The 15,551-nt window shown below is 43.2% G+C and overlaps 1 protein-coding gene across 1 annotated transcript in view; it reads right to left on the reverse strand.

Annotated features, from left to right (window-relative positions):
* Nucleotides 1-15,551, reverse strand: part of ZFHX3 (zinc finger homeobox 3) — a 704,611-nt gene that overhangs the window by 272,180 nt on the left and 416,880 nt on the right. The window contains exon 5 of the mRNA XM_035024866.1: nucleotides 90-455. The gene's annotated coding sequence lies outside the window, so the exon portion shown is untranslated. The remainder of the gene's footprint in view (nucleotides 1-89; nucleotides 456-15,551) is intronic.

Genomic DNA, 15,551 nt, shown 5'->3' on the forward strand with positions numbered 1-15,551 from the left:
AAACCACCAGCCGTGGCCTCCAGCAGAGGTTCTGGGGGCTCCCTGGGCGACCACGCACATGCAGAGTTAAGAAGCTGATCTGGTCCTACCTGTCGCTGACTTCAGGTTCACTTAGAAGCCTTGAGCTTCCCTTGCACGCATTGTGTTTGGGATGCCAAGGGGAGAGATGCACGTTTGGAAGCAAAGAAGTGTGTCCGGGCCAACAGACGCCTGAAAGCTGCAGGGGCAGACTCCAGAAGTGTCCACTGGAGGCAGGGCCAAGGTTGATCACTTTGGTCAGGTATGGGACCGTTTTCCCTCAGCTCCTTTGGGGGTTTCAGGGCTCTGGGAGCCGACGGGGCCTGCGTGAAGAGGATGAGTCACGGCCGCGTCTTGTCCACCCGTGGGCCATCACACAAGCCTGGAGCCCTGCCACCTGTCAGTCTCGTCTTCATCTCGGGCTGGCCCGACGCATCCTGAAAGCAGACAGGACACAGGAGGATGCGTTAACTCGGCCTCTCCCCGCAGAACCCAGTTCGCCATGGCCACAGTGATTAAATACAGGACATTATCTCACCATAATGCCCTCCTGGCGGCGTTCCCAGGAAAATTCTAACTAATCACAAAAATAGAAAGAAAAACGCACCCTGAATTCCATTCCTCGTCTTAAATGAGTGATGTGTTCACTTTTATTTATTTTTCTGGAAGCAAGGCGGGAAAAGAAAATGAATTTTAGGGCTTAGAAAAACAAGCTACTAATAGTACGAAGTCGAGCCGGGCCGCGGTGCAGACAGCCGGGGTGTAGACCTCATGGCATCGTGGGTGAGTCCCCGGCCCGCTCCTGGTTACAAACTCCGAGTTTCAAACCAGAACACCTAGCAGGACGGGGTGGGGGGCCAGGTGTGGACACACACGCACCCACGCAAGGCTGGGCGCTCGGCAGCATCGTCACACCCCCCGCAGGCAAATGTCCTTCCCACACTCCTTTTAAGCAACGCCTGCCTCTTTTTCTATCATCTTTCTTTCTGGACGCTCATGCACAGTTCAGAATATCCCCTACCTGGAATTTTTCCGGGAGATTCTCCTCACTAATTCCTACTCACCCTTTAGAGATCAGAGCAAATGGCCCTGCGTTCGGGAAACCTTTTCCAAGAACCTCTCCCCCGACTCCAGGCCCCGTGCTGGCGTTCTCAACCTTCCCTTCACGTCAGTCATGTGGCTGGCCATAACTGATCGCATTGTTGGTGGTCTGAGGGCTGTCTCCTCCCTGAGATCCTTTAGATCTTGTCTTGTTAACCACTCCGTATGTGCCTGGTACGTAGTAGCTGTTTAATAAATGTCTCTGCTGGATGAGTGCTGATGGACAGGCCCAGCCTGTGAACGGTACCTTATGTTACACGTAGGTCCCCCGCTAAGAAGCAGCAAGCAGATGTGGACGCAGATCATAGGGGGGTCCACGACCCCGAGGACCATGCCTTGCCCAGATAATTCCTGCCCTTCTCCCCCCCGCCCCCACCCCGCCGGGTGTCTTCACAGAGAAACTCCAGGAGAGTTCAAAATCCTGAAAACCAGCTTCTGAGATGCTTCTCATACTGTTACACTGAATGAAGTGAAAATAAAGACACCTCGCACCCCTCCTACCTCTCCACCTGCCCCCACTTCTGGCATTAGAATCCCAACGCTGCCATCCCTCATCATTGCTACAGCTGCAGTAATGGGCACTGCTACTTGATGGCAAAGTTCTAGCTGAGCTAATTAAGCATACTGAGCTAATAACCTTCCATTTTGGGACCGGTATTATTCATAATTTAATGTATTGCTGCTGAAACATTAACCTTTCGACAACTGGCATGTTGCCCACAGCAGCCCAAGTGCTGACCATCTTTCAGTAAAATGAGTATTATTGTTAAAACAGGTATAAATCATTCATGGCTGCAGCTTTTGTGTCAGACCCTATGTGAAAATAAGCAGTAAGCTGGGTAATTTATTTACCTTTTGGTGATTATTTTTTATGATTTTATGATCATATTCAATGATTCATAAACACTGGCCTCGTGCCATTTTGTAATCATTTTACATTTTAAATATTGTGTGGCTGTTCTGCTTTTCATCTTTAAAAATTTCAGGATTGATACCGGGCAACTTAATCCAGACACAAATGCAATTTCATTTGAAAGCAAGGTTGGGGGGAGGTGGGGGCTGAGTCCCAACACCATTCATTTCAGTGAAACCATTTTCAGCAGAGCTGTTTGGCGCGTCCCCTTGCTCCAGAGTTGCAGTTACGGGAGCAAACTTTCTTTGAAGTTTAACACACAGAGGGTGCCTTGAAATCTGAATAAAAGCACAGGAAAACGGTTAACAAGCTTCTGGTTGGGAAGATGATGGGAAGGAGCCCAAGTGTGGAGGGAAGCCTGCAAACTCTGGCCTCGGGCCAAGAAGTTTGGAAGCCACAAGCCTTATTCCCAGCACCTGGTTGGAGAATGTGATTCCGTGCCCCCTTGGGGGGGGGGGTGGTTTCGAGACTGCTCCCCCCACTCGCTCCTGCTGCTGGCGCTGGGTTTGGGCTCCCATAACGGTTCCAGAAAGTAGCCTTTTCTTCTCCTGACAGCAAGTAGGAGCTGGAGGCTGAGAGGTGGGCAGGTCTCTCATGGCCTGCGAGCTGAAGAGACCTCCCCACATCCCACAGACTCTCTTACGGGTTTCCCTTCGCGTTTCTTCAACCAGTGAAAACAAAGGATTCCTCCTACGCAGTAGGAACGATGATCTGATGGTGGCCGGGAGACAGGGCAGCAGAAGACAGGGAATGGGATGCGGTGTTCAGACTCCTCCTTAAAGCAGGAGGGTGTTCGAGAGCGAGCTTGCTCCTGGAGTCCATCTCATGACAGGCCCAGAGGGGAACGCAGGCAGAAGAGACAGGTGCCGTCACCCGAAAAGTAGGAGGTGAGATCTCGAAATACAGCCACAAGGACGTGCCATAAACAAACACCATATCCACAGGGGAAGCCCAGGCCAGGGGAAGATTATAGATGTATTTAGCTCTAAGACAGTGTGAATTGAACAAATAGCTCTGAGATGGCTGCTTACTGTCTTTTCTACCTTCCATTTATTTAATTTCCTGTTTATAGCTTTCTTTTTTTTTTCATTTGATTGTCTGGTTTTAGGATTTGTCCGGAGATGTCTATCATCCACCCGTCTATCTCCATATATATATATCTACACATATATATGTATATCTGAAAATTATTTTAATAGGTATCATTATTTAATTTTTCAATGTACAATTCAGTGGCATCACTTTTACAGAGTGGATAATTCTCACTATTTCCAAAACTTTTTATCACTCCAAACACAAACTCTGTACTCATTAAGTATTAACTCTCCACTCCCTCCTGTCCCATCTCCTGGAAACCTCTTATCTATTTTCTGTCTTCATGGATTTGACTGTTCTGAATATTTCATGTAAGTAGAACGATACAATGTCAGTCCTTTTGTGTCTGGCTTCTTTCCCTTAGCATCATGTTTCCAAGGTTCATCCATGTTGTGGCATGTATCAAAATTCCATTCCTTTTTTAGGGCTGAATAATATTCTATTGTATGGATATACCACATATTGTTTTACCACTCAACTGTTGGTGGACAGTTGGGTTGTTTCTACGTTTTGGGCATTGGGAATAATGCTGCTATGAACAATTGGTGTCCAAGAATCAGAGTCCCTAATATACAGAGACTAATATTTCTTGACCATTACGTTATTTTCTCATAAAAGTTCACTGCATGTTACATACACTGATCTACCTTTATATTGAGTGCTCTACTTGCTAGCTTGGCAGAGCTGGCCTGGGCACAAGGAACAAAGCCACTCAGGCCTGGGAATTACTCTCTAGCCATCCTGTCAACACTTCTGCCTCAGAGGATGTCTTGCAGTCACCTTCTAGCATCTCTGAGGCTGGTGCAGTTTGTGAGTTCTGTACCAGGAGCTCCCATTTTCTATACTGGACTTGCTAAAACAGGCTTGCTTCTCAGGTATGATAAAGAACAAATTAAGAAACCGAATAACCTGGCATGAGTGAAATTTCCTTTCAATCATGTCAGCCAGAGCAGATGTTGTCATGAAATTTGATGTTATGGATTTATTTCCTAATATAAAGTCTAAAAGGGAAAACAGCATAAGAGCTGAAATGTGAATTGGACATGTCTATAGAGTGTGAATTGGATTCAAGACAAAATATTGTGAATGGTTAATAGGGTCAGTCTAAGCATACTTGCTAAAATAATCTCTTGGTTATGCAAATATTCTGAGAACTACACTGTCAAATATCTATTGTATCCTCTTATCTATGTGTTCACAGAACTGCTACATGTTATAATAAATGAAAAATGTGAATTTAAAAAATAATGTCACCCTAAAATAATACTTTACTTTGAATAGTAATTTTTGTTGTTGGTTTTTTTTTCTTAATTTTTAAATTTTTGTCACACACCAGGCAGCCAGGTTCTTAAAACAGCATTATTTGGAAACATTAAGAGGTGAGCTCTGTGTGTCCTGAGGAGAAACAGAAGTGTGGTGGGGGTAGGGAGGGAGCAGGAACTGGTCACATGTTCCTCTTGATCTGGGTCCCTCAGTCTGCCCTTAGCACCTCCCATGCCTTGGTATTATCCCATAGGAACTTCCGCTCTCACTGTCCGGGGCCCTATTGGTGGAATTCCCTTTCCTGGGAAGATTGTCTTCAGGACATGAGTTGCTACTTTGATGTTCACCATCTCACTAAATTAATAAGTCCATTACACATGAGGAAGGGGGGCAAGGAGAATTCAGATAAGGAGCACTTGGAGAGAAGCCTTAAGTATGATTGTTGACAGTTTCCAAAACTCCACCATAAAACTGCTCATTAAAACTGTAAGCAAGGAGACAAACGGATTGAGTTTCATTTAATTTCTTTTTCTCTCCTTTTCCTAATTTCTGTGAGTTGGGCTAATGAGCAGAGAAAGAATGAAAAGGTGGACAACATATGGATGACCCTACCATACTGCTCATATTCTAGAACAGTCTCTGGCCCATGGTAGGCAGTCAGGAAAATATTTATCAAATGAACAAATAAACATCGGTCAGTAGATCCTCAAGAGTTGATGTGATCTGACCAGTGGGTGTGCCTGGTTTCCTCTTTGGTCTGGCCAAACAGAGTCATCTGGGTTTGATTAAATTTGCAAATCCTTGGTAAAATTTGGCTCTCAGAAATACCAGGAAGCAGCAGAGCTCAAGAGAGCCCTTTCACCCCACTTCAATCAGAACATCTCCCAGTTTTTTGTTTTTGTTTTTTTGTTTTGGTTTATATGTTAGAATTCCCAAGATTTTCTTAAAAACGGATTCTGAGAGTGAAACATCAGAAAACAACTGATTCTCAGCACTTCTCTTGTTCTCCTCTTCACCCATTCTTAGAGCCCACCATGTCCTTTCTCTTGTGCTCCACACTCCTCTCATCCACTGCATTCATTCTGTACCAATTGAAACCCATCTGGTCTGTATGCCATCAGCTCAGAGCCCAGCTTCCTTTGCCCTGTCCAGTCTGATGCAAATGCTCCTCCACCCCCACCCCATTTGCACCCTTATAGCAAGGATTTCTCAGTTGTGGCCATGGCCCATCTTATCAGAGTTTCTGGGGGTACTAGTTAAATACACATATTTCTGGGCCCCATCCAAGATCTACCAAAGGAGAATTTCTAAGGTCAGTTTGGACCCCCTCAGAATTATTCATAAAGTGGAGAACACTGTCTTTTGGTATGAGTAATATGGTTACCATATTAATAAAATATTGTACTACTGCAAAGTTTTCATGAGTGGGATTCTGTAAGGCTACTCCTTTCCTGTCTGTGGAGGGAAGGCACAGGATTGGGGTTTGGTTTGAAGTTGACACCTGCCATTTGTTGACAGGAGAAAGAAAAAATCTGGACAAAGTGGTATTAGCTCTTCGGGGGCCTAGAATGTAGTCATCAGAGGTGAGCATTCTGGAACCCTTTACAAAGTTCTCTGCTCCCCCCTTCCTTGGAGTTTTACAACTAGAAGTGTGTACTTTGAAAAGTAATCCATTTTTTTCCTTTGAATTATCCTTATTTCTCCATTTTCTCATGGGATGCTGAGGCCACACCTCTGGAGATGCTCTAAGAATGAATTTCTCAACCTTGGCACTATTGACATTTTGGGCCAGATACTTCTTTGCTGTGGGGGTTCTTCTGTGCATTGTGGAGCACAGTAGAACTGTGTCCCTACCCAGTAGATGCCAGTACCCCCCCCCCTTAGTTGTGACAACCAAAAAAGTCTCCAGAGAGTCCCAAAAGTCTGACAGGGGGCTAAACTGCCCCTGGTTGACAATGCTGCTCTAAGAGAAATATCCAGCTCAGTGCCACAGAGAAGTATAGCATTTCTTCTGAATTCAATTTCATTTTGAGATCTGCTTCTTCCTGGCTTCCTTATTTTTTTAATGACACCACTGCTCCCACAGGCCACAAGCTTCAAAACTCAACCCTCCAGTGATCCTCTCCCTGTTCACCACCCCTCCCAGTGTGCCCCTCACGAATCTGGGGCTACCTCCTCAGCATTGTTTCTACCACCATCACTTCTGCACCTCTAGATGAAGAATTGGGAATCATTCACGTTGGCTGGCCACCAGATGCATCTCAAATGCAGCCTTTAAATCCAGGATATATGTCCCCCCTTTTCCCCAACACTTATTTTCCTGTCTACTTTTTGAGGATGTATCTCCGCATGCTTATTGATTTCTTCCACTGGACTTGAAGCTCCCAGAACTGAGTTTCTTTGCTGTAAGTCATCTTTGCTTTTCTATAGCATAGGACCTCCCATGATGTTGGTGCTTCGAAAAATATGTGTTGAATTGAATTGAACAGGTGAATTTCTCAATCACAGGCCCACTGCTGAGGTGTAGTGATATTTCTATAGATCCTTCAACCTTCCAAAGCACTTTTGCAATCATAATCATAGCTGGCCTTTCTCTCCTTGGTATTTGCACCTTTGAGTATATCTGCATTTGCAAAGATGGAAATTAAAACCACAACAACCACCTGGACTTGAGCTTAGAACCTCCACTTTGTCACCCACTGGGGGAGGGCAAATTCCTAACCTCTCTTAGCCTCAGTTTCACCTGCTGTAAAAGGGAGTAATAATAGCACCTAACTTATAGGTTGTTGTAAAGGTTGAAAGAAAAAACACATGTGAGTGCTTAATGTGGTTCCTAGCCCATGGCGGGTGCTCAATACATGGGAGCCATGGGGTCCCGGTGTCCCTCCCATTTACATCTCTGTAAAGGCCTCCACTGGCTCCCGGTTTTATTGAATGAGGTTTAAAATCCTGGTCCAAGGAGGGGGCGGAGCAAGATGGCAGAGGAGTAGGAGACCTGGATTTCGTCTCCTCTCAGGAATTCAGCTGGATAGGGATCAAACCATTCTGAACACCTACAAACTCAACAGGAGATTGAAGAAAAGAAGAGCAACAACTCTCTCATCAGAAAAGCGACCACTTTCTGGAAGGTAGGACGTGCGGAGAAGTGAATCCGAGGCGATATTCGGGAGGATAGATGGCGGGGGAGGGGCCTCCGTCGGCCGCTTCTGGCAAGTGATAGAGCCGCGGAGCACAAAATCGGAACTTTTAAAAGTCTGCTCCGCTGAGGGACGTCAGTCTGGTGGCTAAGCGGGGGCTGGAACCCTCCGGGACAGTGTGGTCTCAGGACCCTCGGGGTCACAGAAAGACCGGGGCTGCCTGAGTGCAGCAGAGCTCCCAGGTATCGGAGCAGGGAAGCCGGCTGCAGAGGCGGAGCCCAGGCGCGGGCTCTCAGCTCGGGGTTGTCACAAACCGTAATCCGCCGCATAGTCGGGCCCCTGCTCCTCCAGCAGGGACCCAACAAGCGGAAGATCCGGGGAGACTCACCTTCCTCCCCCGGGAGGAGCCGCGCGGGAGGGCACCGCAGGGATCTGCTGGGTTTGGAGACTCCACCCGGGGTCGGGTGCCAGACACAGAGGCGCGCGGTCACAGGCCAGGGAGCACGGAGTGCGGCCGGAGACCGGGGAGACGGGAGTGACTGACGGCTTTTCTCTGGGGGCTCACCGAGGAGCGGGGCCCCGAGTTCTCGGCTCCTCCGGGGCGGAGATTGGGAGGCCGCCATTTTCACTCTCCGCCTCCAAAGCTGTACGGAAAGCTCGCAGGGAACAAAAGCTCTGGAGAGCAAACCCAGCAGATGACTTAGCCGGGAGGGGGCAAGGGCGGGGCAATTCCGCCTCCGGCAGAGACATTTGGAAACCACGGCAACAGGCCCCTCCCCAGAAGATCAGCGAGAACAGCCAGCCAAGACCAAGTTTACCGATCAATGACAACAGCAGAACTCCAGCGCTAGGGAAATACTGCACATAGAATCCATGGCTTTTTTACCATGATTCTTTAGTCTTTCAAAGTTAATTTTTTTTTAACTGTCTTTTTGTCTTTTTATTTCTTTTTGAATTTTTCTTTTTCCCTTTTTCAACCAACATCTTATCATCCCTTTTTTTAAAAAAAAACATTTTTATTTTTCATTTTTAGAGTCATATTCTATCCCTTCATAGTAGTTACCCTTATTTTTGGCTTATATATATAAGTTGTTCTCTCCTTAAAATTTTGAGATAGTTTCTTCTAACAGATTAAAATATACCCTAAATCTCTAGTATATGGTGTTTTCTATTCCCCTGCGTGATCACATCCTCTCCCTTTTTTTTTTCTTTTTCTTTTTTCTTTTTTTAAATCCTCTTCTTTCTTTTTTCAAACAACTTCTTATCAATTCCTTTTATAAAATTTTTTATAATTTCCATTTTTACAGTCATATTCCATCCCTTCATCATATCAACCCTTATTTTTGTACATATATAAGTTTTTCTTTCTTTAAAATTTTGGGAGGCACTTTCTTCTAAAAGACCAAAATACACCCCAAATCTAGTGTGTGGCACTGATCTATATACCAGCCTGATCATATTTGATCACATTCTGGTTTTTTTGTTGTTGTTGTTGTTTTGTTTTGTTTGTTTTTGTTTTTATCTTTATCTTTTTCTTTTTTTTCTTTTTTCTTTTTCTTTTTTCTCTCTTTCCCTTTCTTATCCCACTGCTTCAGGTCTTTTCTGATTTGTTTAGAGTATATTTTCTGGGGACGTGGTTACTCTGCTAGCATTTTGTTCTCTCATTCATCTATTCTCCTCTGCACAAAATGACAAGACGGAAAAAATCACCTCAACAAAAAGAACAAGAGGTAGTACCGACTGCCAGGGACCTACTCAATACGGACATTAGTACGATGTCAGATCTAGAGTTCAGAATCATCACTTTAAAGATACTAGCCGGGCTTGAAAAAAATATGGAAGTTATTAGAGAAACCCTTTCTGGAGAAGTAAAAGAGCTAAAATCCAACCAAGTAGAAATCAAAAAGGCTATTAATGAGGTGCAATAAAAAATGAGGGCGCTAAGTGCTAGAATAAATGAGGCAGAAGAGAGAATCAGTAATATAGAAGATGAAATGATGGAAAATAAAGAAGCTGAGAAAAAGAGAGATAAACAACTACTGGATCACGAGGGCAGAATTCGAGAGATAAGCGATACCATAAGACGAAACAACATTAGAATAATTGGGATCCCAGAAGAAGAAGAAAGAGAGAGAGGGGCAGAAGGTATAAAATAGGTCAACACCCCGACACATAATAGTAAAACTTACGAGTCTCATAGACAAAGAGAAAATCCTGAAAGCAGCTCGGGAGAAGAGATATGTAACCTACAAGGGTAGAAACATTAGATTGGCAACAGACCTATCCACAGAGACCTGGCAGGCCAGAAAGGACTGGCAGGATATATTCAGAGCACTAAATGAGAAAAATATGCAGCCAAGAATACTCTATCCAGCTAGGCTGTCATTGAAAATTGAAGGAGAGATAAAAAGCTTCCAGGACAAACAAAAACTAAAGGAATTTGCAAACACAAAACCAGCCCTACAGGAAATCTTGGAAGGGGTCCTCTAAGCAAAGAGAGAGCCTAAAAGCAACATAGACCAGAAAGGAACACAGACAATATATGGTAACAGTCACCTTACAGGCAATACAATGGCACTAAATTCCTATCTTTCAATAGTTACCCTGAATGTAAATGGGATAAATGCCCCAATGAAAAGACACAGGCTATCAGACTGGATTAAAAAACAAGACCCATCGATATGCTGTCTGCAAGAGACTCATTTTAGAACCAAAGACACCTCCAGATTGAAAGTGAGGGGGTGGAAAACCATTTACCATGCTAATGGACACCAAAAGAAAGCTGGGGTGGCAATCCTTATATCAGACAAATTAGATTTTAAACCAAAGACTGTAATAAGAGATGAGGAAGGACACTATATCCTACTTAAAGGATCTATCCAACAACAAGATCTAACAATTGTAAATATCTATGCCCCTAACATGGGAGCAGCCAATTATATAAGGCAATTAATAACAAAAGCAAAGAAACACATCGACAACAATACAATAATAGTGGGGGACTTTAACATCCCCCTCACTGAAATGGACAGATCGTCTAAGCAAAAGATTAACAAGGAAATAAAGACTTTAAATGACACACTGGACCAAATGGACTTCACAGACATATTCAGAACATTCCATCCCAAAGCAACAGAATACACATTCTTCTCTAGTGCCCATGGAACATTCTCCAGAATAGATCACATCCTAGGTCATAAATCAGGTCTCAACCGGTACCAAAAGATGGGGTTCATTCCCTGCCTATTTTCAGACCACAATGCTTTGAAACTAGAACTCAATCACAAGAGGAAAGTCGGAAAGAACTCAAATACATGGAGGCTAAAGAGCATCCTACTGAAGAATGAATGGGTCAACCAGGAAATTAAAGAAGAATTAAAAAAATGCAAGGAAACCAATGAAAATGAAAACACAACTGTTCAAAATCTTTGGGATGCAGCAAAGGCAGTCCTAAGAGGAAAGTATATAGCAATACAAGCCTTTCTCAAGAAACAAGAAAGGTCTCAAGTACACAACCTAAGCCTACACCTAAAGGAGCTGGAGAAAGAATAGCAAATAAAGCCTAAACCCAGCAGGAGAAGAGAAATAATAAAGATCAGAGCAGAAATCAATGAAATAGAAACTAAAAGAACAGCAGAACAGATCAACGAAACTAGGAGCTGGTTCTTTGAAAGAATTAACAAGATTGATAAACCCCTGGCCAGACTTATTAAAAAGAGAAGAGAAATGACCCAAATCAACAAAATCATGAATGAAAGAGGAGAGATCACAACCAACACCAAAGAAATACAAACAATTATAAGAACATATTATGAGCAACTCTATGCCAGCAAATTAGATAACCTGGAAGAGATGGATGCATTCCTAGAGATGTATCAACTACCAAAACTGAACCAGGATGAAATAGAAAACCTGAACAGACCTATAACCACTAAGGAAATTGAAGCAGTCATCAAAAATCTCCCAAAAAACAAAAGCCCAGGGCCAGATGGCTTCCCAGGGGAATTCTACCAAACATTTCAAGAAGAATTAATACCTATTCTTCTGAAACTGTTCCAAAAAATAGAAACGGAAGGAAAACTTCCAAACTCATTTTATGAGGCCAGCATTACCTTGATCCCAAAACCAGACAAAGACCCCATCAAAAAGGAGAATTACAGACCAATATCCCTGATGAACATGGATGCAAAAATTCTCACCAAAATACTAGCCAATAGGATCCAATAGTACATTAAAAGGATTATTCACCATGACCAAGTGGGATTTATCCTTGGGCTGCAAGGTTGGTTCAACATCCACAAATCAATCAATGTGATACAATACATTAACAAAAGAAAGAACAAGAATCATATGATCCTCTCAATAGATGCAGAAAAAGCTTTTGACAAAGTACAGCATCCTTTCTTGATCAAAACTCTTCAGAGTATAGGCATAGAGGGTACATACCTCAATAGCATAAAAGCCATCTATGAAAAACCTACAGTGAATATCATTCTCAATGGGGAAAAACTGAGAGCTTTCCCCCTAAGGTCAGGAACGTGGCAGGGATGTCCACTATCACCACTGCTATTCAACATAGTATTGGAAGTCCTAGCCACAGCAATCAGACAACAAAAAGAAATCAAAGGCATCCAAATTGGCAAAGAAGTCAAACTCTCACTCTTTGCAGATGATATGATACTTTATGTGGAAAACCCAAAAGACTCCACCCCAAAACTGCTAGAACTCATACAGGAATTCAGTAAAGTGGCAGGATATAAAATCAATGCACAGAAGTCAGTGGCATTCCTATACACCAACAACAAGACAGAAGAAAGAGAAATTAAGGAGTCGATCCCATTTACAATTGCACCCAAAACCATAAGATACCTAGGAATAAATCTAACCAAAGAGACAAAGGATCTGTACTCAGAAAACTATAAAATACTCATGAAAGAAATTGAGGAAGACACAAAGAAATGGAAAAACGTTCCATGCTCATGGATTGGAAGAACAAATATTGTGAAGATGTCAATGCCACCTAGAGCAATCTACACATTCAATGCAATCCCCATCAAAATACCATCCACTTTTTTCAAAGAAATGGAACAAATAATCCTAAAATTTGTATGGAACCAGAAAAGACCCCGCATAGCCAGAGGAATGTTGAAAAAGAAAAGCAAAGCTGGCGGCATCACAATTCCGGACTTCCAGCTCTATTACAAAGCTGTCATCACCAAGACAGCATGGTACTGGCACAAAAACAGACACATAGATCAATGGAACAGAATAGAGAGCCCAGAAATGGACCCTCAACTCTATGGTCAACTAATCTTCGACAAAGCAGGAAAGAATGTCCAATGGAACAAAGACAGTCTCTTCAACAAATGGTGTTGGGAAAATTGGATAGCCACATGCAGAAGAATGAAACTGGACCATTTCCTTACACCACACACAAAAATAGACTCAAAATGGTTGAAAGACCTCAATGTGAGAGAGGAGTCCATCAAAATCCTAAAGGAGAAAACAGTCAGCAACCTCTTTGACCTCAGCCGAAGCAACTTCTTCCTAGAAACATCGCCAAAGGCAAGGGAAGCAAGGGCAAAAATGAACTATTGGGACTTCATCAAGATAAAAAGCTTTTGCAAAGCAAAGGAAACAGTCAACAAAACCAAAAGACCACCGACAGAATGGGAGAAGATATTTGCAAATGACATATCAGATAAAGGGCTAGTATCCAAAATCTGTAAAGAACTCATCAAACTCAACACCCAAAGAACAAAGAATCCAATCAAGAAATGGGCAGAAGACATGAACAGACATTTTTCCAAAGAAGACATCCAAATGGCCAACAGACACATGAAAAAGTGCTCAATATCGCTCGGCATCAGGGAAATCCAAATCAAAACCTCAATGAGATACCACCTCACACCAGTCAGAATGGCTAAAATTAACAAGTCAGGAAACGACAGATGTTGGCGGGGATGCGGAGAAAGGGGAACCCTCCTACACTGTTGGTGGGAATGCAAGCTGGTGCAGCCACTCTGGAAAACTGTATGGAGGTTCCTCAAAAAGTTGAAAATAGAGCTACCATATGATCCAGCAATTGCACTACTGGGTATTTACCCCAAAGATACAAAAGTAGGGATCCGAAGGGGTACGTGCACCCCGATGTTTATAGCAGCAATGTCTACAATAGCCAAACTGTGGAAAGAGCCAAGATGTCCATCGACAGATGAATGGATAAAGAAGATGTGGTATATATATACAATGGAATATTATGCAGCCATCAAAAGGAATGAGATCTTGCCATTTGCAACGACGTGGATGGAACGGGAGGGTATTATGTTGAGTGAAATAAGTCAAACAGAGAAAGACATGTATTATATGACCTCACTGATATGAGGAATTCTTAATCGCAGGAAACAAACTGAGTGTTGTTGGAGTGGGGGGTGGGGTGGGAGGGATGGGGTGACTGGGTAATAGACACTGGGGAGGGTATATGCTCTGGTAAGCGCTGTGAATTGTGCAAGACTCTTGAATCTCAGATCTGTACCTCTGAAACAAATAATGCAATATATGTTAAGAAAAAAAAAAATAAGAAGAAGGTAGCGGGAGGGGAAGAATGAAGCGGGGGAAATCGGAGGGGTAGACGAACCATGAGAGACGATGGACTCTGAAAAACTAACAGGGTTCTAGAGGGGAGGGGGGTGGGAGGATGGGTTAGCCTGGTGGTGGGTATTTAGGAGGGCACATTCTGCATGGAGCACTGGGTGTTATGCACAAACAATGAATCCTGGAACACTTCATCTAAAACTAATGATGTAATGTATGGGGATTAACATAAGAATAAAAATAAATAAATAAAATCCTGGTCCAAGAGCAACTCAAGTCTCCGGCCCCATCTCCAGGCACTGCCCCATATACTTCATAATCACCCTAACCCAGACTCTCTCTCTCTCGTCCTTCAACAAGACGTGTGCCCCCCATTCCCTCCAGGTCTTTATGGAGCAGCTCCCTCCACCTGCAGCATCTATCCTCCCCTTGGCTACCCATTTGCAGATACTTGCCGAGAATTAATTACTTCCTCATCCGTGTTTCCATGGTACTTTGAACCTCCCTCTATTAGGGCACTTTTCATATTGAATTACAGTTAATTTGTTTTTGTATCTGAACTCCTCTGTGAGTCTATGAACTCCTCAGGGTGGGGATTAAGTCTCATGCTTCTTTCTGTCCCAATCACAGTGCCTAAACATTCTAAGAGGTTGATGAATATTTTCTGGGTTTAATAAAATAACAACACCATTTTATTTGCAGATCTCTTTGCAGAGACATTTGACATAGATCATTTTCCTGCATCTACAGACCAAACCAGTATTGTTCAGGCATACTGAGAAAGATCTAGAAATCAAGACAAGGAGTTTGGTAATTTGGCCAAAGTTCCAAGCTAACTGGGGGTATTCTGATGCCTCTTGACATCTGTGTTAGGGGTTTATCCTCTTAGATCCCTGAGCTTCTGCTACTCCTGACCTTTGTTGTCATGTTCTGATTATTTCTGTTTCCTTCAATTAGAGGGCAAGTTCTCCAAGGGCAAAGATCTTGTCTTGTTCTTTTTTTTCCACACCTAGTACCAGGTACTAGGTGGCTGGATGAGTGTTTATGAAGTAAGAATCTGTAATTTTACTTTTCTTTTTTATTTAATAAAGTTGAAGTTCTTTGCCAGCTCTAAGAAGACTTTAAATGTACACTGGTTTTAGTATGGTGTCAGTTTTTGGTTTCTAGGACTCTTGTTTTAGCAGAATGAGAACCCAGGATTAGGGAAGCAGCATACGTACAAACTCTTTTTCCAAGGATGATGCTCTTCAAAGGCCATAAAAGATTGAGCAGTGAGATGGCTGCCATGCTGCTGTCCAATTTTGCTATCTTTATCGTGCCTTTGGGCCTGGTCAAATCTGCCAGCCAAGCTAACATAACATTTGCAGCTAGTTTTATGAAAATGTGAATTTTTGTGCAACAACAACAAGAGAAGCTTTTGTAATTCTGTG

The sequence above is a fragment of the Mirounga leonina genome, unplaced genomic scaffold (assembly GCF_011800145.1).
Source record: "Mirounga leonina isolate KUSES-001 unplaced genomic scaffold, KU_Mleo_1.0 Mir_180, whole genome shotgun sequence".
Classification (NCBI taxonomy): Eukaryota; Metazoa; Chordata; class Mammalia; order Carnivora; family Phocidae; genus Mirounga; species Mirounga leonina.